The 25,294-nt window shown below is 39.3% G+C and overlaps 1 protein-coding gene across 1 annotated transcript in view; it reads left to right on the forward strand.

Annotated features, from left to right (window-relative positions):
- Window positions 1-25,294, forward strand: part of KIF26B (kinesin family member 26B) — a 446,437-nt gene that overhangs the window by 314,995 nt on the left and 106,148 nt on the right. The window lies entirely within an intron of this gene.

Raw genomic sequence — 25,294 nt, forward strand, 5'->3', positions numbered from 1 at the left:
CCTGTGAAAAATGCTCTGCAAGTTTTCCTGATCAGAGGAAGGACTTGCCTTCTCTCTTAGACATTTTCTCTCCAGGAGTCAATAGAAGAACTGTGATTAGCTAACATCTAAATGTTAGATGAACATTTAGTAGAACCTAGTTATTATCTATATTTGAGCTACTGATCAGGAAATTGCTTAGCTTCTATTGCTTGCATCAATAAAACGCATGCAAAGCTTCCCTCATTAGGTTTTATGAGAATGAAAGGCGATAACACATGGTCTTAGCTTAGTGCCTGGCCATGACCTTGCTATCTATGCTGTCCTTGTGTTCTGTCAGTGGTGGGCCTATGTAGCAGACAGTTAAACAGCCCCAGTCCTAAATGATGGGGGACCCGGGAAGACGGGGAGGATGCTGTGATCGAATGGAAGGAGTGCTAGGAGTCCAGACCTGGGTGTTTTAGTCCCAGCTTTGTTTGGAACCACTTGTGTGACCTTAAGAAAATTACTGCATCCCACCCCAGCAACCATGCTCCAGCCCTACCGAAATGCTTCCATTTCCCTAAATAGGTTATTCCTGACTCTACCACTCTCCTCACTGTGACACATGAGGGTCCCTCAGCACAGCCTGTCCTTCTTCTCTTGGATGACTGCTTTCTTCTGTGAAACCTACCCTGACCTCGTGACCCTGGATCAGGGCCCCTCCTCTGTTGTCCTACGGCACCCACATCTTCCATCCTAGGCTCCCCCACGTAGACGTGACCGCCTCTCTCGCTAGACTGTGCCCACTCTGTTGTAGCACCTCTGTCGGTAAGTTCTGCCTTCAGTGTGAAGACCAGGGCACTGCTCAATATGTGTTTGCTGAAGGGATGTGTAAATGAAAGAGGAATGAATGAAGAATACCTGCACTGCCTTGGGCATAGGTCTTGAATGAAGATAAAATGCAATAATGTGTGCGAAAGTCTTTGATGGAGTGGAGAGTGCTGCGTAGTTGCCTTCAGTTCTAAGTTAGTGTGAGGACGATGTATTTTTAGTACCAATATTTTAGTTGATTTCTCAGATACTGAGATTCATACACTTCAGTGAAACAACACGATATTCCCTTCTGCACTGTCCTTGCAGTGCAGGGCCATTGTTTGTCACAGAAGCAGGGCAGGCTTTATGTGGGCTCGAGCCTCTGATGTTTGAAACTCTGTGAGCAACAAAACTCTTCATTTCCAAATGAGAGAGAAGCGTCTGAAAGCCAGTGCCCCTGGGAGGGATCAGTCTGTAACTCAGCCTCACCCCGCCATGAGTGAAAGGTTGCAGATTCCTGCCTGAGAAGATGCAGGAGGGAAATAGGTTTCTAAAGCAGAGATGGGGGACAGGGAAAGAAAAGAGGTCCCGTGCTGGGGCATAGAACCCACAGGTTGCTGCGTTGTGGGGACAGCGTTGTCAAGGGAGGAGCAAAGAGTTTTGAGTCTGATAAACCTGGGTTTGGATTCCAGCCCCTACCTGGGTCTCTGCTGCATTTCATGAGACCTCTTGCAGGAGGAGTGTTTGGATTCCATTCTGCTTCTCCCACAGGTTTGTTTTCTGCACGGGACTCCCCAAGACTAAGGGGAATGACACTGGCTTGTTCTCTCTCTCAGAACCCTGCCTTGGAGGCCAGATCTGGATTTACCCTTTTTTTTTTTTTTTTTTTTTTGACAAAATGACTATAGTTTTCCATAGCAATGGTTAAACTCTGGTTCATGATGAAACAAGCCCTTCCTTGGTATTAGGTCTGTTTTTCCTTCAAAAAATGCTCTTGCAGAAAAAAATTGTTTAATAGGAATGGTGAACTCCAGTGGCCAGTCCACATGCAGAGCCGCGGGAGGGTCCAGAGGATGACATGAGATGATGTTCCTAAGTGCGCTTTGTTAATAGGCAGCTCCACGGGGATGTGTGTATTAATATTACATGTGTCTGTGTGAAAGCCCGCTGCCGCCGCCTGTGCCGGGAGAGCGAACAGGCTGCGGATCTATTATTCACCTCTTCAGGTCCAGCCCAGGAATTTGGTGTAGGCTCATTTTTCACTTCCTTTTGACCCTCGAAGTCTCCACAAATGAGCCACCTGCTGTGTCTGGGTGTGGGGGTGGAGCTGTGGGACGAAGTAATGAGCCTGCAAGGCTTTACTGCGCCTATTGGCTGCTCTGAAGGGAAATTGAGGAACACTGCAAAGCCACAAATCTGAGATGTCAGCTCATAAATATGTAAGCTCCTTGCTTAGGTAATAAGCTCCTTGACAGCCCAAACTGTCATTTGCGCTTTCTCTTCAGCTGAACACAAAAGTTCCAATTGCCAGACTGTCCCTGGATACTGGGGACTAAAAGCTGGCACATGGGAGGTGGGGAGGGAGAGCTGAGCTGATTGCTTGGGCTGCTCTCCACGGCTGCGACCTTCTCCCCCACCCCGGTATCGGTAGGTTGGAGGCTTTCTCTCTTGGCATCTGATTAGTAAGTAAGTGCAGGCAGAATTTCGCAGTGTGGCACTTGGAATAGGAAAACAGTCAAATAGTTACCAGCGTTTTGCTTTTGGCAACAGCACCTAAATCTGTACAAATTTCAATCTCTGTTGCATTATGTTTGAAACTCTATTGGGAGCATAATACAAACCCAGTCTACTTTCATATTTAAATATAGGCCTGCAGACCAAATGTGAGTGGAAAGCAGATATTTGGTACACAAACATTTCTTAAGCACCTAATATGTTCTGAGCACTTTGTAAAGTTTTGGGAATCCAGAAGTGAATCAGAGAGGAGCAGTTAAGAAAAAAATTAATTCTATTGTAATGTATTATGATAAGCCAGAAGGTAGTTCTGTTAGCAAAATACTATCAGAACCTATGGGAGAAAAGAATAAATTCTGCTTTGGTAGGGAGGAAGTCACACACATTAGAGCTGGGTCTGGAAGGATGAGTAGGAGGTGGCTGGGAAGGGAGGCTATTTTAAGCAGAGCAATGGCATGAATCTCTGTTTACTCACAGAAGCATAAAAATGCATGGGGATCGTGTCATTGTATTCATATTTCATGACAATTAAAAGTATATAGTTTTCAGATTCAATAGGGGATGATTAGTAATAGATCACATCAAATGGGATGTTATAGTGATGATGAATAACAACTGCATCACATAACATTCAGAATCATGTCCCATTTTCATAGCTGATTGGAAACAGTTGAAAATGGGTCAGGAGAGAGAGTGTAGGAATGGACCCAACCCTGTGATTAGAACCTTGCTTTTGGGACTCACTGGCAGGGTAGTCCTAGACTACTTGTTAACTCATTATGTCTATTTGTCTTAAGACGACATTATTAGTATATCCATTTCTGAAAATCCTTGCTTGAAAAGGAAGAGCTATTCAGCAAAGAGAGCAAGAGATTGAGTCCAAATAATTGATTTCACTTGAAAAGTCAGAAGTCGTCACTGGGAAACTATCTATAGTAAAAAGCACAGGATTTTAATAGCACTTTTCAGGTAATTCAGAGTCTTTTTTCAGTTGTAGTAAACACTGCCTGCCAGCATTCTGTTAACTGGTTGCTTTATTAAGGCGCATTCCCGAAACTCATGATAGTGGGAAAAGATACTAATGAATCTTCTAAAACACCAAAGAAGTGGAATAATGTTTTGAATACTATTAATAGTATGTCAAAGCGTCATGGTGGTTACAGAAGCAATAGTATTTTAGAGCTGGGTGAGTCCATAGAGTATTTTGTTGATTTTCAACTCCTTGAAGAATGGTATTCTGGGAAGGGAAACTGCTGAGAGTACATGAGCAGAGATAAGAAGGACTACTACACTCGTACACACTCATTCTTGGATCCATTTATGCATTCATTCTTTCAACAAATGTTCATAAAGCCTTTGTAACATGTAGGATAAATATTTGAATAAGAGTCAGGTGCAGTGACTCACACCTGTAATCCTAGAACTTTGGGAGGCCAAAATGGGAGGATTGCTTGGGGCCAGGAGTTCAGGACCAGCCTGAGCAACATCGTGACACCCCATCTTTATGAAAAATAGAAAAATTAGCTGGGTGTGGTACCACGTGTATAGTCCCAGCTACTCAGGAGTCTGAGGCAGGAGGATTGCTTGAGCCCAAGAGTCCAAGTTTGCAATGAACTATGATGATGCCACTGCACTCCAGCTTGGGTGACAGAGTGAGACCCTATCCCCAAACATATTTTTTTATTTGAATAAGATATTGGTCTTCCCCTCTAGGAGCTTATAGCTTTGGAAGGAGATAAGGCATGTATGCAAAGAATGTATACAGGAAGTTATTTTTAAAATACAACGAAATACAGCTATTAATATTCAAATGATGGAAAATTATTTCTGAGTAAAATTGATGACTATGGCCCATAATAGAAAATTTACTATATTAAGTTAGACTTACACATTTGTATTTGTTTTATTTAAGAAATTTTGAACATACAGCAAAGAACAAAAGGTAAAGTTAAGTAGTCATGTGTCACTTAATGATGGGGATACCTTCTGAGAAATGTGTCATTAGGTGATTTTGTCATTGTGCAAACATCATAGCGTGTACTTTCACAAACTTGGATGGCATATAGCCTACTACATGCCTAGGCTATATGTATGGCCTATTGCTCCTAGGCTACAGACCTCTTCAGCACATTATCCTGCATACTATAGGCATTTGTATACCTAAGCATATCTAAACATAGAAAAGGTACAGTAAAAATACAGTTATTATCTTATGGGACCACTCCACTGTGTTATATGCAGTTTGTCATTGACCAAAATATCCTTGTGCTGCACATGACTGTATGTGGCTTAGCCCATATTTTTATTCTGGGGCAATGCAGAACAGGATTAGAATTGAATTGCTGTATTGTTGTCGTTAGTTGATAGCCTAATAAGAATATATTGTTCAAGTACGAGAATATCATTGATTTAATTATCTAGAAAATATAATTTTGAAAAATATCTATATTTTAAAATAATTAAATACTCATACTGTCAACTAAAATCAAACACTCAACTAACTGGTAAGTCAGTTACCAATAAATGTGAGCAATAGCTAAAGGCATCTCCCTTACCACACTGAGAACTACCCCAGGAATAAGCCAAGGAAAATGTGGACTTTGAGCCCCCTCTGGAGGAAACAGAGAGCCCTCCCCTGCTAGTCTGGCAGCAAAAGGTTTCTTTTCTAAAGGTCAGAAACGGAAAAAAAAATCACCTAATCGAATCAACTTTTAGAATTAACCTTATTTGAAACCCAAGTCTATAGCCTTTTGATCACAGAGAACCCAGTGAGCATATTTGTTTCAACTGACAACTACAAAAATTCACTCTCCCAAAGGCTTGGTAAAACAAATGTTGGACACAGAGTAATAATGATGTGGAAAGATAATTATAATGAACATAATATTTGTTTTATGAATACAGTAGCCTGAAAAATTGCATAACACAAAATATTTTCTGCACTGTCATCATTAAGAAGCCAGCAAACCTTAAAATTAAACAACATTCATTCATTCATTCATTCAGTGTTTATTGAGTATCTATTTTGTATACCTGGCACCATTCTTGGCAATAAAAAAATATATGTATAGCAAAAGCCCTTACTCTCATGGAAGTTGCATTGGAACAGGCAACATAAAGCATCAACTCTGACCTCATGCCTTTCCCTTAGGGAGGGAGTGCTGTAGGATGAGAGAAGATGTGGATATGGAGGCAGAGAAGCAAGGATACTGGTGAATCTGGGAAATTCTTAAAAGGTTGGTCTGTGCCACACCTTTTAGAAAACAATAAACAGAATCTCTTATACCCCTACACAACAAAAATAATCACCTTCCCTACAGATGCTGGAGAACCTGTTAATATAACCTGATAGGCTTGTTTGGAAAGGTAGCTAGATGCTTTCACATCCATATACATCCCAAAATGTAGCTTTGCAGAACCTCTGAGCTGGAGCAATCCTTGGAAAAAAGTCTACCTCCACCTAGGCCAATGTTTTTAAACGCTTCTATGGATGAGAAGGATGTAAGGATCCCAGCACTTACCCTAGCGGGAAGACACTTGTCGGACTTATTTCTTCAGTGGTGTAAGTGATTTTGAGCCAACTCCATCTGTCCATTCATTCATCCATCCGTGCTTGTACAGTGCTCATTATGGACAAGGCAATTTTGGGGAGACAATTGTAGGAAAGAGCTGGGAAAATCCTTAGAGACATGGATCTTTACTTGATGGAGCTTTCAGTCCTATGAGGAAGATACAAATAATTACAGGCAATTGTTAAGAATTAATATGGTGAATCACATCTTTGGCCCATTCTTCATCTTGACCAGTGTCCACACTGGCAGATGGCTGGCTGATGTGAGAGACATGGCAGTCAGAGTCTATCGCCTTGGTGACCAGCACAGAAAACTTATTTCTAGTGCATTGAAAGCGATACTGTCTACACCCAATTTAGATTGTGAGCCAGCTGTGTTAGTTTGCTTAACACAGCATCTTGTTTGTGCATGTATATTGATTTTGCACAATGCTCAAAGTGCCCCAGAACACTGCCTACAGTGTCTTGGTGAGGTTGACCATCAGTTGTTCTGTCCCTGGTCATTCTGGCAGGAGGACACACAGTCAGAGGAGCCATTACCAAGTAAGTAATTGCCTCCAGCACACAAAGGCTGGAGACACATGGTTGACATGAGAATCTAGTTTCAGCTGGTAGTTTTCAGGGCAAGGCAACTGCGCTGACAAGAGATTTTCCTGACATCTTATTTAAGGCTGTAAAAGACCCCAGTGTATCAGCTGAAATTGAGACTGTCCTCTTTTCAGCCCTTCCTTAGCTATAAATGAGATCTTCCTAGCCAATAGCCCAACCAAAACTCATGCTCAGGATGTCCAGGACCTAAAATTGACATCAGAATCAGTATCATAGACTCAATTGCAATATTGACAAGCTCTGGTGGGAATCTGCAGAGATGACTCAGAATGCAGCAGGGCTTAGAGCAAAGGCATCTCTTTGATCTTGCTCTTAGGATTTCTATGTTAAGAAGCTAATGAGAAAGAATCTCTGAAAAGCAACATTTAGAATATAGCTTTTACATTAATGTTTTATTATAACAATAATGGAGCAAGCATTTCCTGGGTGTTTACTATGAGTCAGGAACTATTTTAAGACATATGTGTGTGTGTGTATGTGTTTGTATCAACTTATTAAAATCTCACAATTCATGATATAGCCACTCTTATCTTGTTTTATAGCTAAGGAAACTGTGGCACAGGGAAGTTAAGAAACTTGATCAAGGTCACAGAGTTGTGAGTGGCAGAAGAAAAAAATCTGAAGTCAGACATTGGGCTCCACAGCCTGTACTCTTGACTGCATTTCTTTCTGCCTCCCTTGAGAGAACTCTGAAATACTGAAGTACTATCATGTATAATAATAAATATTTGCTAAGCATATATTGAGTCACAAGTCTCAGTTTTCTCCATGCACATTTTCTTTTATTTTTAATTTTTAAAATTTCAAATATTAATATTGGGGAGCATGAATGTTTTTGTTACATAGATATCTTATATAATGCTTAAATCAGGGCTTTTAGTGTACCCATCACCAGAATAATGTTTGTTGTACCTGACAGGTAAGATTTTCCCCCTCACTCCCTGCTCCTCTCCCCCTTTCTTGGTTTCCAATATCCTGTAGATCTCTTTGTGCCCATGTATGCCCATCATTTAGCTCCCAATTATTAGAGAATACATGAGGCGTTTGCTTTTCCATTCCTGAGATACTTCACTTAGGATAATGGTCTCCAGTTCCATCCAAGTTGTTGCAAAAGATATTATTTCATTCCTTTCTATAGCTGAGTAGTACTCCATGGTGTGTGTGTGTGTGTGTGTGTGTGTGTGTGTGTGTGTGTGTGTATCTCAGATTTGTGTATCCACTCATGATTGGTGGGCACTTAGGTTGATTCCACATCTTTGCAATTGTGAACTGTGCTGCAATAAACATTTGAGTGCAGGTGTCTTTTTGATCAAATGACTTATTATCCTTTGAGTAGATATCCAGTTGTGGGATTGTGACAGAAGGCACCCTTGTCTCGTTCCAGTTCTTAGGGGGAATGCTTTCAACTTTTCCTCATTCAGTATGATGCTGGCTGTGGGTTTGTCGTGCATGGCTTTTATAATTTTGAGATATGTTCCTTGTGTGCCTAGTTTGTTGAGGGTTTTTATCAAAAAGGGGTGCTGTATTTTATCAAATACTTTTTCTGTATCTATTGAGTTGATCATATGGTCTTTGTTTTTGCTTCTGTTTATGTGGTGAATCACATTTATTGATTTGTGTATGTTGAACCATCCTTATATCCCTAGGATGAAACTCATTTGATCATGATGAATTATCTTTTTGACGTGCTGTTGAAATTGGTTTGCTAGTATTTTTTTTGACAATTTTTGCATCTATATTCATAAGGGATGTAGGTCTATAGTTTTCCTTTTTTGTTGTGTCCTTTCCTGGCTTTGGTATCAAGATACTGGCTCATAGAATGAGTTAGGGAGGAGTCCCTCCTTCTCAATATAATAGAATAATTTCTGTAGAATAGGTATCAGTTCTTCTTTGTAGGCCTGGTAGAATTCGGCTGTGAATCCATCCATTCCAGGGCTTTTTTTTTGGTTAGGAGATTTTTTATTATTTTTTCATCTCACTGCTTGTTATTCATATGTTCAGGATTTCTGTTTCTTCCTGATTTAGGCTTGGGGGGATTGTGTGTTTCTAGGAATTTATCCCATTTCCTCTATGTTTTCTAGTTTGTGTGTTTGAGATTGTCATATTTTCATGGATGATATTTTGTATTTCTGTGGTATCAGTTGTAATGTCTCCTTTTTCATTTCTGATTGAGATTATTGAGGCTTTTTCTATTCTATTTCTGGTTACTCTAGCTAGAAGTCTATCGATTTTGGTTATCTTTTCAAAGAACCAACTTTTTTTTTCATTGATCCTTTGTATTGATTGATTGGTTTCCATTTCATTTAGTTCTGGTCTGAGCTTGGTTATTTCTTTTCTTCTGCTAGATTTGGGTTTTGTTTGGTCTTCTTTTCCTAGTTCCTTGAGGTGAGACATTAGGTTGTTAATTGTGATCTTTCTGTCTTTTTGATGTAAGCATTTAAGGCTATGAATTTCCCTCTTAACACTGCCTTTTCTGTATCCCATAGATTTTATATGTTTATGTCATAATTGTCATTCAGTTCAGAAAATCTTTTGATTTTCATCTTAATTTCATCATTGACCCAAGGATCATTCAGCAGCAGATTAATTTCTATGACTGTATCAATTTGAGAGTTCCTTTTGGAGTTGATTTCTAGTTCTATTCCACTGTGATCTGAGAAGATACGTGAAAATGATTTCGATTTTTCTGAATTTTCTGAGACTTCTTTTGTAAGCTAACAAATGATCTATCTTGGAAAATGTCCCATACATTGATGAGAGGAATGGATATTCTGCAATTTTGGGGTATATTGTTCTGTAGATATGTTAGGTGCATTTGTTCTAGAGTACTGTTTAACTCCAGTGTTTATTTGTTGATCTTCTGTCTCAATGATCTGTCTGTTTCTGTTAGTAGAGTGTTGAAGTCCCCAGCAAGTATGATGTTGCTGTTTATTTCTTTGCTTAGGTCTAGTAGTATTTGATGAATCTGGGACCCCCTGTGTTAGGTGCATATATATTTGGGGTTGTTATATATTCTTGTTGAATTGTTCCCTTTATTATTATATAATGAGTGTCTTTGTCTCTTTTTCAATTTATTTTTTACCAATGTTGGTCTGAAGTCTATTTTATCTGATAGGAGACTAGCTACTACTCACTTTTGGTTTCCATTCACATGGAATGTTTTTTCAATCCCTTTACCTTGAGTCTATGAATATCCTTGTGAGTTAGATGGGTTTCTTGGACACAGTGGATACTCAGGGTGCATGTTTTCATCCATTCAGCCGGTCCATATCTTTAAAAAGGAGCATTAATACTGTTTACTTTCAATGTTAGCATTGATATGTGAGATACTATTTTGTTCATCATGTTCAATGATACCTAGTTGCTTTGTTTTCTCCCTTGTATTACTGTTTGATAAGAATTGTAAGTTTTAACTTTTGGGCATTTTTACATTGGTGGGTATCAATTGTTTTCCACGTTGGAAAAAAGGCAGGTCTAGTGGTGATAAATTCCCTTAATGTTTGCTTGTCTGGGAAAGACTTTATTTATCCTTCATTTATGAAACTTAGTTTTGCAGAATACAAAATTCTTGGCTACCAGTTATTCTGTTTAAGAAGACTAAAAATAGGACCCCAATCCCTTCTGGCTTAAAGATCTCTACTGAGAAGTCTGTTGTTAGGGTTTTCCTTTGTGAGTAATTTGTTACTTTCATCTCATGGCTTGTAGGATTTTCTTCTTCACTTTGACTTTGGTCAGGCTGATGAATTCATGTCTTGGTGATGTCCTGTTTGCTATGAATCATCCAGGTGTTTGATGATCATCTTGTATCTGGATATCTAAATCTCTACTGATACCAGGGAAGTTTTCCTTTATTATTCTCTTAAATTGGTTTTCTGTACTTATTACTTTTTCTTTTTCTCCCTCAGGGATACCAATACTTCTTACATTTGCTTTGTATAATCCCATATTTCTCCCAGTGATTTTTTCATTCTTTTTTGTTATTTTTTTCTGCATTTTTTACTGACTGGGTTACTTTGAAATCCTTGTCTTCAAGATCTGAAATTCTTTCTTCTGCTTGGTCTAGTCTGTTGTTAAAACTTTCTAATATATTTTGAAATTCCCTAAATGACTCATTTCTTTCAGTTCTTTTATCTGTTTTCTAATGTTATCTGTCTCTTTAGTGAATTTTTCATTCATGTCCTGAATTATTTTTTTGGTTTTCTACCATCTTCTCAATTCCATTCATCTTTCTTGCCGTCTGTAATCTGAATTCCATATCTCTCATTTCAACAATTTCCTTTTGGTTGGAGTTCATTACTAGAAAGCTATTGTGATTCTTTGGGGGTGTCGAGACAGCCCGTTTTTTCATGTTGCTGGAATTTTTATCTGGTGCCTTCTCTTCTGGGGCCACTTCTCTCAGCTCAAAATAGATGGCAGATATGGTACACCTGCTCTCCTCTGCTAGGACCTCTGCTGCTCAGTGAACCTTATCTTCACTGGATGGCATGCTTAGGTCCTACTCCAGAAGTCTGACCAGGCAAGAGAGGGGCAGATCAACTGTGAGCCTTTGATTCTGCTGTGCTACATTTCCCCTATTGCTCTGTGGTTGTCACCAGGTCGCTGTGGCAGGGCCATCCCCTGGTGCCAGGTGTGCACAGAAGGTAACGCTGGCTGGCAGGACAGAGCATGTGCGTAGGATGGAGGAGGTCCACTGGGCATGGCATGCACACCTGCAGTCCTGAGCAGCTGAGGTACCTGGTGTGTGGGTGGGGCAAGTTCTGCACAGGGTGCAGCATAGATCATAGCAGGTGCACAGGGCATAGTGGTGCCAGGTGGAGTAGCCTCTGATGCAGAGTAGGCCAGCGGGTAGCAGCTCACGTGTGAGATGGAACAGGATTTCCAGACAGTGGACCTTATGTGGGATGGAAGAGGTCCACAGGCTGGGCCAGCCATGGAGCAGGTTTGCACAGATATGGCAGGGCATGGCACCCAGGGTGCCTGTGCAGGACAGTACAGTTCCATGGTGTGCAGACAGCCCAGATCCAAAGGCCACAGCTGCATTGGCTTTCATCCCCAAATGATTTTAAGTCACTTATAAAATTAAATATTTGTAAAATAAATTAGATCTTAAAATATATATTAGAAAGCAGTTAGAAGGAGAGAGTGAGATACCAGTTCCAACCTAAACCAAGCTGGTAATTGCACTTGGACATTAATGAGGCTCTGAATTTTATGGAAGCTAAAGCAAACGGATCACAGAGGAGTAAAAGAAAGAGGAAGGGAACAAGAACATGTGTTGAGCTCTTACTGTGTGCAGATCATTCTGATGGCCACTTTTCCATATGTTATGCCCCCATTCTCACAACAGACCCTTGAGGGAGATGTCATTATTCATACACACACCAAAGTAAGTGGCAGAGCCAGGATCTGAACCAATTCTCTCTGACTCCAAAGCCTCGGTGTTTTTTATATTAGGTTTAGGTTACGTTATTCTCTCCCAATAAAGTGACACACATGATGCGTCTGGAGACTCCTGGTCTTTCTTTGAGTATTTCTTTTAATTTCTTACATAGGGAACATTGCATAGCACATAGTAACCTGTAAATAGTAGGTGCTCAATCAGTGTTTATGGAATAACATGAATAAATAAATGGACAGATAATAAAATGAAAGATATCATCTTTAATTTTTATAAGGTATAGAAAAGGTATAGAAATATTTTTTATGGATACTTTTATATTGACCTCTATAAAAGACAAAGCTATACCATAGCATCATAATTCAGTAAAAGGCATTTAGATAAAGGCTTAAAAATGTAATATTTATATTTTTTCATTTTTTTCACAACTTAATTTCTCAAAAGAATTGTGGAGATCCCCTTTACTTGAGCCCCCATTTATTTCTCAGTACACTGAAATGTATTTCACCTTTCCTCTGACTCTGTTCAAGGTCAATAATAAAGTCATTAATTCTAATCCAGTGGACACATTGCATGCTCTGTCCTTTTGGTCTCTCAGGAACATTTAACATTATTAACCACTTGTTTCGTCTTTCTCTTACCTCTTTGGCTGCTCCTTTGAAATCCCCTCTTTTTCTACATTCAGTGTTGAGGTTTCTCATGGATCTCTCATGGGCCACTTTCTGTGCCCACTCTGCTCTGCCCCTCCCAGGGCCCATCTCATCTACTGTCCTAACTCCAGTTGTCATCCTCATGCAGAAGACTCTCAAATCTGAAAGCCTGAATCAAATATTTTTTGTAATCAAATACTATAAATGAAGATCTAAGCCAAGAATAATATATCTTGAAACAAGTACTTTCTGTCTATGGAGTCAAAGCCTAATGTAAAAAGTGAAGAATCTTATGTATTTCTTAGCCATTTCTTGGTCATTAGTTATGCCTTAGGAGTCACGTCTGTGTATCTTTAAATACAGTATTGAACGAGTCTGCATTTGTTGTCATTAGTGATTTGTTTGATAGGGTAGAAGGAAGGCACAAGTATTTAAAGATGAATTTGAAGCCATTCTCAATTGAAGAACATTCATAAATATGTCTCTGAAATTTTGATAGAAATCAATGTGAAATAAGATTCAATTTATGAAATTTCAAATTGCAAGCAGTTTGTCGAAGCATATCTGTTGTGTAAACGTGGGAATCCACACAAGGAAAAGCTGATTGATGGTTTGATTATATAGTGTGAGTTACATTCTGTCCAGTGGCACATGAATATGTTCGCAGATGCAGCTGGGCGGCATCCTGATTTAGAGAACAAGTGTTTGCTTTTTTTCACACAATGTGTTCCTAGAAGATCTGTCAGAACATAAATACTATTTTCTTCATAATAATATCAGACTTGGTGATTTTACTCTTAGCCAAGGATTCAGTGTTATTTAAAAATTATAGTTAATTTAATTAACAGTGTGTTAGTGAAGTTGAGATAGTACTTTAAACCTGTATGGCTACTTAAAATAATGTGATTATGCTCCAGATTCTGCAAAAAAGAGAGAATTATTTAACTTAGGATTCTAATAACTGAGAGTATCCATAGCATAAAAATTATAACTTTACATATTATAAATTTCACCTGCCTACAAATATGTTCACTAAAGTAAACATTAAATACACAATTTAACATGGCCCAGGTTTCTATACAGAGTTAAGTAGGAAATTTTCACTAAATCTTTACGGAGATTGCCTTTCCACTTTATTATTTAATGAAAACAAAGGCTGCATCTTTCTTTATTTCAGAGCTTTGACATGCCTGTGACAAGTGTACTTTATTGCACAGTGTGTTTTTGCCATGGTTTTCAGCAATCTGCATGGACTCAATCCCGGGCAACCTGACAATGGCACAAATAGAGGAGGAGAGGATGTGAATTTCTACCTCTCTAACTAGTGGAGCTGCTAAGGTACCAGCAGTCTAAACAACTGCCCACCCTCTGTGGCCATCCAGCCTCGCAGCAGACTGAGGGGCAGGGGCTCTGACCCACTTCTGTGTACAGTACATATTTTTACAATGCAGAGATCCATGCAAATTGTTTTTTCTTTGGAATAACTTACTTAATGATTTCTTCAGATTTCAACTATAGTAAATAATTTGTTAAATAAAAATATTGGTATTAAAGGGGAAAAAAGAAATTACTTCCTTTAGCAGGCGAGACTGTTATATTCAAATTTAATTAACCAAGAAGCCCCCAAACCACAGAGCATGTCACCTAGCATTGACAATTAATTAGCTTTGCTCTGAAAGAGCTACAGGTACCGAGCAAAGAGTTATGGATTAAAGGCTTTACTTGCTCTGCAAATGCTGCCCATTTCTAGCTATCACACCTCGGTAGCGGTTTGCTGCTTCAGGCAACAAATGATATCTGAAGTGTGTAATTTCATGTCAGTTTTTAATTTCATGTGATTAAAATATGGAAGAAATGAGAATAAAGCACTATTTTCTCAAAATAAAGACATTAATAAAGTGAACAACTGCTCTTCAGTTTCTTATGCTTTTCAAGATAATTTTCTAACAAACAGCTAAAAGGATGTAGATAAATAAATATTAAGGAAAACTCCCAAAGAATTAGTGATCACCCTTGGCTTTTAAATGTGCTGTTTATGGTAAATCATGCAGCTTCTTCCTTTTCATTTTACATTAGCATATGTATAAATGATTTAGCTAGAAACTACTGGAGTTAGCAGGTAAAAGGCAACATGATGTAATGAAAAGAACATTAGATGCATTAGATTCTTGAAATCAGATTATCTGGAATATGTTTATTCCTTGAATGAATGTTAATTTTAGGTGGATAATCCTTATACATACAAGATATGCATATGTATTTTATGGACGATTGTTTCTCAGCAGCAAAATTGGGCACTGGCATTCCACAAGGAGTGGGCTTTAATTAGCCTCTGATTATCTTTTTCTCTGCCTGTATTTATAGACAAGTGAATGTAGATGCATGGTTGCATCAATTCCAATCAGTAAGATCAGACAGTTCTCCATTATTCATATTTATGAAAGACAGCAATAATGTCAATTAACTAAAATTATTTATATCTGGCTTTAGGATGCTTTTTTTAACTTATATTTACATTTACTTGGGTCCAGTGTATATATGTTTATAGTTCTTTCAATTTATGTACTAAGGACAACTCAGAAAGGTATGACTTGGGAAGAGATAAGCTTTCCCAATATCCCTGATTACTAAGCAGGCTTTGTGCCGGGCAGATCAGGCCAGGAGCATAAAGATGTACAGACAGGAAGCTTCTGGTCAGAAGGATTGATGGCCAGAAGGTCAGCTGGCACAAAGACAACTGCTTGTGCACGTAAGTGCAGATAAGAAAGTAAGTCAGGGAGATCAAGCCAAGCTGGAGCTGAGCCTTGCAAGTGGAAGTCTAGCAGACAAGCAGAAGCCAAAATGTGGGCAATCAGAAATCTAAAATCAGGATGCTAGGGTATCTGGGAGGACCAGGACACAGGGCTTGGCACAAGCAAACCAGCAGGAACAAAAGCGGGTAGAACTAGGGCACAGGAGTGGCTAGGTCATCAGTAACCTGTGTGCAAAGCCCCCGACACAAGGTCAGACAGCAGGCAAAGCTCTGTCCTACAGATATGGATGGGGTGAGTGATACTGCCCCCCTGTCCTTTCTCAGGTAGGGACTTCTCACTTGTGATTGTCCAGGGCATTTGTATTCTGCATACTTTAAGCAGAATGCCCTGAAGGCATACCTTTAGACTTTTGTGTTCTTAAAGTAAATGCTTTTGCTCTTCCCTGACAGGCTGGGGCCCACCCTTCCAGAACAGCAAAGAGCAAAGGAAATGTAGCTTTGTAGGTCTGGCTGGAGATAAATAATGATGAATGGATAATAAGGTAGCTATAAGCCATGGAATCACAGCTAACATGTATGTCACATGGCATCAGAGGCAGTTTATAAATTGGTAACATGTTCCTTTAGACTTCTATTTCACATGCATTATGAATAAGTTTTGGTTTATTCCATCTTCCAATGTCCTTGAAAAACTAGGGTGTTCTCTCTTAAAAATATGAAAGATTGCAAAGGCTTGAAGCAAGTTACTACCTTCCTGAGATCAGTTAGTCTTAGAAACAGAACTCTGTTTTTAATGAGTGTTTTCCTCTAGGTCTTGAACTGGAACTTGTTGTCTCGGCAGTATTTGGGTCTGACTTACTGGACATACAAAAATAGAAAAGTGTAATGAGAAAGTTGACATGTCCTTAGGCTGCCCACAGAGTGTGGCACCAACTTGTCAAGTTCTGGACGAAATTAGGTTCATTAAAGCACAAGTTCCCAACCTCCTCTTGGGTCTTAAAACCCAGCTCTCGCAGATGGCATCTTGGCCATTAGTAAAGCAGCTCCAGCAGAGTCCCTGTCATACGAAATACTAAAGGAAGCCGCGAAGATCAGCTGCAAAGTCTGCTGTCCTGCTGCCATGTAGCCAGAGGTGAGCAGACTGGGAGACGGCAGAGTACTGAGCAGCTGCTGTATAATGAGCTGAGAGGGGTTAACCCCTGGTGAGACAAGGAGAAGCATCATTCTTAAAATGCTTCAAATCCCAATATACGTCACTGCAGCCTGACTGAGCCCGGGAACATCACAGCATCAGATAGACCAACAGTATACGCACCTATCAGAAACAGGCAGAGGATGCTCCTGCCCTTCTGTAGCAAAAGCCTTCAGCAAGGCATAGATTCTGCCACTGACAGAGTATTTATTTGGCATTTCTAAAAATCCACATCTCTTCACCAGGAAATAACAAACTCATGCTTTGTACTTCTGTTTAGGCTTCCATGCCAACAGCTAATTTTTTTTATTAAACACCTTCTGCTTTACTTTGGCAAATGAAAGTGTCTGTTTTCACACAAGGAGCTTGACTCAGCAAACATTTTCATAGGTACCTGGCTTTAAGCAAAGGAAAGGTTTTACTTTGAATGGCTTTTATAAAAAAAATTAGTCTATGAATGGGCTCCTTTTTCTCCCATGATTTTTACCTTAAGTCATATTTTCATTTACTCATCATATTCTTATTCTGACCATGACAAAATGCAGACACAAATGGATTAGCAACAACCACCAGCAGTATAGTTGTCACATACTGCTTTTTGCCCTTTTTGTACCTCCAGGCATGACTGAATGGTGTAGTGCCCAGATAACGTGGTTCAGGAAAACTTTGAGCCCCTGCTTGATAGTTAAACTCTTTAACTGTAGTGGGCTTACCTGCTGTGGGTCCTCAGGCTTCTCCCAGTTCCTCTTTATCTCTGCTGCTGAGAACCAATGTAAAGTTATCAATAACATTTGGTGATGTGGATTCTTCTCATCTGTGCAATTTAGGAGTTGACTCTTTACTATGGAACAGTGGCTGGGTGACTCAAAGAGGACTTTAGTGATATTTATAGCATACTGATTGCATAGCTCTTTGGGTATGATTGTCATTCAATAAATACTGAGATTCCCAGAGCACTGAGATTCATTCTGAGCAGCCTTCAGCATTCTTTCTGTGTAGGTAGAGGCAGAAGCACGAGGCTGTGGAAGATGGTACCTAATGACATTGTGTTGTGGTGGTGGTAGTTGTTATTATTATTATGCAAGGACCCACTCCACGTTGTAGGAACGGAGAAGCCATTTTCATATAATTTGCCTTTATATCCTAATTCTGGCCATGACCTAACTCACTCAGCTGAGACATTTCCCCCTTGTAATACAGAGGTATGTTGCTAAGCAACTAGATCAGTAATTGGTAAGTGCTTATATATGATTTGATTTGAGTTACATACAAAAATATGTAACTGGCTTTTTTCTAATTATTAGACAAATGATTACCATTTGGTTTTATTTTGTCCAAATAATATAAAATAACTACTTTCATTTATCAAAGTGCATAATAACAAGATATGGTGGAAAGACCTTGGGTCTAGAAGACAGAAAACCTGAATCCAAGTCCCAGATACGGGAATCACTAGTTTTGTGATGGGTAAAATCACTTTTTTTAACCTATAATTTGTGGTACAAATACCTTCTCTGCTTGCCTCACAGGGAGGGCCAGGTTAAGGATGGATGTAATAATATATAGAAAATGTTTTAGAAAAAATAAAAGATTTCAAAGTCTAAGCATTATGTAGAACTCCAGGCTAATTAATCCTGGAACTTCGAGTCTGTTGGTATACGTTCAAAGGCTGGATTGATTAAGAAATAGAGCATGTACACACTATCACCTTGGCAAGGCACAAAGCTTTAGGGCAGGTCTGGGGCTACAGAAGAAAGTGAACACATGGTATTGGCCCTGAATGATTTAGTCCTAGAAGCATGGGTAAATTTTTAGGAGAAGACTAAAGGGACATTCACCGCGATGATCACTATGGGCTAACTATGCATTAACTTTCAAAGATCAATCCATTTCCAAATTATAGCAGTATCTGAGTGTAGTGTTTTACCACAATACTGTTTGAGGTTAATGGTCAGCCATGTTTTGCCTCCTAGCAGTAAACATTTTATTTGAAGTCATGTCATGAATTATCTTCCTGCACTAATGAAATGGATCATTTACATAAAAATCAGAAAAAAAACCTGAACCCATATGCTTTTCAATCTCTGGAGACATGGAAATGACCTCCCTGACAGCCAATTAGAAAACAGAAAGGTGAAGGAGGATTCTCTTATTCCCGATTTGGAGATGTTCCGGAGTGACTGGCGTGCTTCATGGCTGTGCCAGAATACATTTAAATAGGTGTTATTTTAAAAGGAAGCATTACTGGTGTTTGTTACATATGGATGGATGGATATCTTAACTGCCTCCGGAGGCTCTGCCTCAGAACACGGGATCTTGTCGCCTATACTTGCTGTTTATAATCTGTTTTATTATCTTCTTCCCCTGTGTCATTGACCCCATGGATTTCCTAGGGGCTGCTGTGATCTGTCATGTCATTGCTCATTATCAGATAGTCTTAATCCTCAGAGCATTGAAATATTTCTATAATGGCACACGAGCTATGGAGCCCATGGCAGCACCAGGCACTTTCACATTAAATTGCAGCTTGGATCATCCTGTACATGCTGACGGTGGAGATTCTGCACCTGCCATCCCCCCTCCTGGGTCAGGACCCTTTTTGTGCAGCAGGTGCAGCCGCTCTGAAGGCCTCGCAGTTTTTCAGTTGATATCTCACCCATCAATTGCCCGGGTTGAATTTAGTAGAGCTTGAATGACCTCTTAATTTTTATAAATCTTTTACCCACTGATCTGATCATCCTACACTTGAACACTACTAAGACAAGAGGAAACATTCTTAAGATACAGTTAGCAACACTTGGTATGTAGAATTTTAAAAAGGATAGAGGTCCTTAAAAATAAATATATTGCTTGATTTTCTTACCTGTTATCTAAAAAAGGTTCTATTCTTCATGATGCTAATAATTTTTAAAAGATTGTTAGGTCAACATTTTAGGAATCTCTAGACACTAAGGACATAGTAGACCCCAGTTTAATTCTCATGAGATGCACTTATTTTTTTTTTTTTATTTTTTTATTTTTTATTTTTTTTTTTTTTAGAGATAGAGTCTCGCTCTGTCACCCGGGGTGGAGTGCAATATCATAGCTCACTGTAACCTCAAACTCCCAGGCTCAAATGATCCTCCTGCTGCAGCCTACCAAGTTAGCTGGGATTACATCCACTGCTATCACTCCCAGCTAATTTTTTTAAATTTTTTGTAGAGATGGAGTCTCACTATGTTGCCCAGGCTTGTCTCAAATTCCAGGCCTCAAGTGATCCTCCTAACCTCAGCCTCCCAAAGTGCTCATATTACAGGCATGAGCCACTGCACCCAACTGAGATGCACTCAGAATGAGTTTTCCATTTGAATATCCTACAATTTCAAAAATCCAGGGTGGTAGTTTGGCAAATAGTCTATCACATAAATGTAAAAAAAAAGAAAGGTAAAAAAATCCCCATAAATTCCCCCTCTAATCTATATAACTGAGAACTAAGACTTCCCTACTTTAAGCCAATTAAATTCACCAGATAAGTATTCACCTAGTTTTCTTCGAGCTGGGTAGATCTGGCCAATGGGAACACATGACCATCCCATGCGAAGGTCATTTCAATTCTAAACTGATTTCTGAATTCAGGTATTGCCACACTGATGTGTTGTCTTCTGTGTGAGATGGGTAAGGATATGGAGAGAAAGGGCTAGAACTCAGAGGGAAGGATTGAGCTCACTGAGTTTAAATTCTTGCCAAGCACAGTCTATTGCTCTTCTCTTCACAGCCTGATAATGCTTAGCATGGCGCCACTTTCTTTATAGGTGTTCAGTAAGTATTAATTTCATCCTGCTACAGAGACTATCTTTTTCCTTGAAATAAGGCACACAGAATTAAATGAAGCTAATGGATATTTAAAGATGTAGGCTGGGATGAATAGCTTTAGGAAATATATGATACTGTCATTGGCAAGAACAAGACAAGTAAATATTGCTTAAATAGCTTTTTAGGTTAATTATTTTTGCTATTTGAAATCTTACAAAACAACCCACTCATCTGTTTTTTTTTTCCTATGAAAAAAAGAACTTGTAAGGCATTAGTTACATAAAATACACTTCTAGCCAAAATGTCTTTACCTTTTCAATTCTTTCATGACTGCCTCTCCTTTAAATCCCTGAATAATACAATTATACATGAATGATTTCTGAATCTTAACCTTCTCCTGTCTATGTGTCATTGAAGTGCTGTATGAAAAGAGCTGAAGCTGCTGACCTGCAAGAAATTGGAATATATAAAATAGAGATCAAACAGCTGGTTATAATGATGTCAAAATTAAAATAAAATGCTATTATGGAATCTATGGCTATAAAAATGTGATTTATATTAACTTCAATATTCTGAAATTCTCCTGATATATTTTATATGCAAATTTTAAGAAGAAAATAATTTTAAATGTATTCTCAAAAGAATTTCCTCTATTACTGGGGGGGTTTTTTTGCATCAAAGCCAACAGAGGGTTTCCTAAATGGAATAGCGATTCCAGGATTCATTGCAGAAACTCTGTATTGAAGGAGATTTTAGAAATCATCTGGTTTTCTCATTGCATGCATTTCTGTCCCTGATATTCCCTGTAAGTGGTTTTCTACCCACTACTTAGACAGTCTCGGTGACAAAAAACTCACTATTTTATGAAGTTTACCCATCACTAATGGGTTATTCCAATTTTTAGAAAAATGTCCCTTATGCTTATAAAGCTAAATATGCTTTTATGTTTCATCTACTGTTTAGCTACCTATGTTATATAAATCTAATCCTTATTCAGATATGATATGGTACAAGAGACCTATATTCAGTCTCGACTCTACTAATTATTATTTATTATATTCCTTTAAAATGTCAAGTATTAGAGTACTAAACCCTTTACATGCAATGTCTTATTTAGTTTTCATAAAAAGTCTACAAAAGTAGATACTATTTTTCCTTTATCTTATGATATGGAAATGGAGACTTGATAATAATATCTGTAATAGTAATGATGATGCTAGCATTATTGCATGCCAACTCTATACCAGGCACTGTGCTAAGCCCTTTATATACATTATCAGAACTTAAGTACCTTGCCTAAAATTTGCTACCTAGCATCTCAGGTTCAAACTCAGGTTAGATACCGAAAGTCCTCTGGATTTAACCTCTTTGCGCCTCATTTCTTTGTCTGTTAAATATGGGTAATATTATCTTCCTTATAAAGTCTTCTGAGATTCAAAAAATGGCTTATGAAAGTATCTGGCATCCTTGCTTGAAAATTACTTCTTTCCACATACCATTTATTCATTTCTTTAAAGATAATTTTTGAAAAGTTTCTTTTCCTTCCTCTTTGTCCAGGTTTCTATTCTCCAGGCTGAATATCCCCAGTCCCTTTAGTCTTCATTCATTCATTCATTCATTCATTCATTCAACAAATACTTAGGAGATCCCCTCCCTGTTGAAACTTACATTCTAGAGGGAAAACAGACGATAGACAATAGAAATGATAGCTAAGTAAATCATCTACTGTGTTAAAGATAATAAGTGTCATGTTTGTGGACAACTAGGATAAGGGAAATTAAGAGTTTGGGAGTAGGTGGCAGTTTATTTACTATGGCTGTGTGATAAATTATCCCCAAACTGGGGCTGGGTGTGGCTTACACCTGTAATCCCAACATTTGGGAGGATCTGGAGGACCTGGAGGATCACTTGAGGCCAGGAGCTTCCCATCAGCCTGGACAACATAGTGAGACCCTGTCTCTACAAAATTTTTTTAAAAAATTAAGCCACATGTGGTGGGGTATGTCTGTAGTCCCAGCTACTCAGGAGGCTGGGGCAGGAAGATCGCTTGAGCCCAGAAGTTTGAGGTTACAGTGATCCTATGATCAGGCCACTGTATAGCCTGAGCAACAGGGTGAGACCTCATCTCTTTAAAAAATCGAGGAATTATAGAAATAAGGACATTATTTAATACAGATGTTATTTAAATCATGATCCTGGGAGAAAACACCAAAGAATTGAGTTCAGAAGTGAGGGCTGAACCCTGAGGCCCCCACCCACTGCACCATTAAGAGATTGGGCAACAGCAGAGAAGGAACCAACAAAGGAGACTGGAAAGAATGGCCAGAGTGTCCCTGAAGCCTAGAGGAGAAAGTGTATCAAGGAGGAAGGATACACTCAATGCTCTGATAAGCCATGGTGGGGACTGAGAAATGTTACATTTAGCAACTATGGTGGTCATCAGTGACGTAGACAACAGCAGTTTCAGAGGACTAGTGGGACAGGTGCCTGATAGCAATGAGTTTGTAGAGAGCGGAAGGAGAGGGGTTGGGGAATGTGAGTACAGACAACACTTTCCACGAGTTTTGCTGCCAAGATGAGCGAGGAGATAGAATAGTAGCTGGCTGGAGGAGAAGAATCAAGAGAAGGATTTGTTTTATTTCTTAAGATGGGAGAAGTAACATGTCGCATGCTGTTGGGAATGATCTAGGAGAGAGTGAAGATTTGGCATGGCAGGGGAGAGAGGAAGGAGGGAAACCTTGGACTGATGTCCTGGGTGTGCTTTAATTTCAGACCCTGGCTTTCCTCCTCTGCAGGGGATGTGTGGGGTGAGCATATGGGCATGGGTGGCAGAGATAAGGAAAATCCATCAGGCCACTGCCCCTTCTAAGCTGCTTCCAGTCTCACTCCTTTCCCCTTTCTCGCTCGCCATTTGGCCTGGGAACCCCAGCTGCTGCCTGGTCCTTTTTCCACTGTGCAAAAGAATCCTAAATGTGAATGGATAAACACCACATTTCAGTTACTGGAAGATCATCATCTTCCCCCTTCTTGCAGCTCTCTGAGGGGTAGGCAGTGAGGCTTGAAAGCAGTGAGGGATTGCCAAGCAGAGGTGTGTGCAGGTGTCAGAGGAAGGTGATGCGACACCTCCTGTCGCTGACTGACACACACCCTGGCATGAGTTGCTGTTCATTTAGGGAGAGAATCTCGAAGAGGAATGAAAACTGCCAAGGGAAGCACCAGACGAGTCATTGAACAATTCCATTTTGCCCTTAATGTTAGAAGAAAAGCATCAAGAAGAGTGGCAATGAAATCATGAAAAAATATATTCTTAGCTTTTTCTTTTCACTGATTGGAAAAGGAAAGCATTGTAGAAATCTCCTTCCTGTGCCCTTCATTTCTCATCATCATATAATAGAGTGACTATAGACATCCCTAAGTTTGGCACATGGTATTGGGACTTGGAGTATCTTTCCATCAAAACCTGTTATTCCCCACATATCCCATCCCTCTGTATTTCACTCTTGTGAAATAGATTTTCAGTTTTACGGCTGAGAAAAATTAAGCTTTGAAATGGTAACACCATTTGCTATATTTGTGCTGCAGCAATTTTGTAGCTCAGGGGATTTGTCAAAAGCATGACACTTACTGATACAAAATTAAAAGCAACTATTCCAGATCATTAGGAGAGACTGGGGTTGGGGGAGAGAGGAGGTGCAAACAATGTTGATTTCATCTTACTGACCTGCCTCTCCTGTGACCTGTTATGTAATTGGTAAGCACATTGGATGAATGATAAGGTTCTGATCTATAGAATAAAGTCATGGTATTACTTTTGTTTTAAGCAGCAGCTGAAATGTTTAATAACATTTGATGAGGAAATTGGAATTCTTAGCACAAGAATGTAGTGAGCAAACACCAAGAATTAGTCCAGAAATGAGTATGTTATAGTCTGTAAAGTACCTGTGCCTCACACTGCCCCTTGCCCTCTTTTCTATAGTAAGATTATCATGTTTTAGGTGTTGCAGAGTACTTGAGTGATAGAAGATGTCATGTGAACAGCCAATGTTGCTAATGATGCCAGGCACCTCCGCTCCCACCTGTCCTGTCTGCATCCATTGTTGCCATGACCCCCTCCCCTTGCACTTGCTCATGAATTGCAATTTGCATTTAAAGACTGCCCTGCATAATAGCCTGTCACCCACACAAGCAGCCCATGGTCTCAGCACCCTGCACCTTGGCTGGAGTTTATATTTCTGATTCCGTGTTATGTTTCTAAAACCAGTTTGATTTATATTTTTCCTATTGCATTGGGGCTTGTATTTTTCTTCTTTGGCCACATACATAGCATGCCTTGATTGGTCAACACATGGTTCTTCATGAAGCTGGCTTGGATTTTACAAGGTGTTAGAGTTTTTAAGTTAGCTCATAAAGTCTCTCACACTTGAATTTATACTGGAGAAGTTATGGAATGATTAACTTCATAGGTGCCGTTTATCCCCAAAGATGATCAGCTTTATTCATGCTGAAGCTGAATGTTGGTGGATAACACACACTTCTTTGTAAATCATGATTGCAGAACCATGCAATTTTGCTGCTGTATAAATGATTGGGCATATAAATGCTGTATAAATGACTGGCTTTTTTCTGCTGTATAAATGACTGGGCAGCTCATTAAGTTCACCCTGTTGTAGGAAGGGGCTGCTACAGAGGACAAGGAGGATGAGGACAGACGGAACTATTGGGCTTCAATAAGAACTAGAAAGATCTTAAAAAGAAAGAAAATAAAGTAACCCTAGCGGATCTGATTGTACACTAGTTTTCCCTTATTGTCTCTTTTCTACAT

The sequence above is a fragment of the Microcebus murinus genome, chromosome 19 (assembly GCF_040939455.1).
Source record: "Microcebus murinus isolate Inina chromosome 19, M.murinus_Inina_mat1.0, whole genome shotgun sequence".
Classification (NCBI taxonomy): Eukaryota; Metazoa; Chordata; class Mammalia; order Primates; family Cheirogaleidae; genus Microcebus; species Microcebus murinus.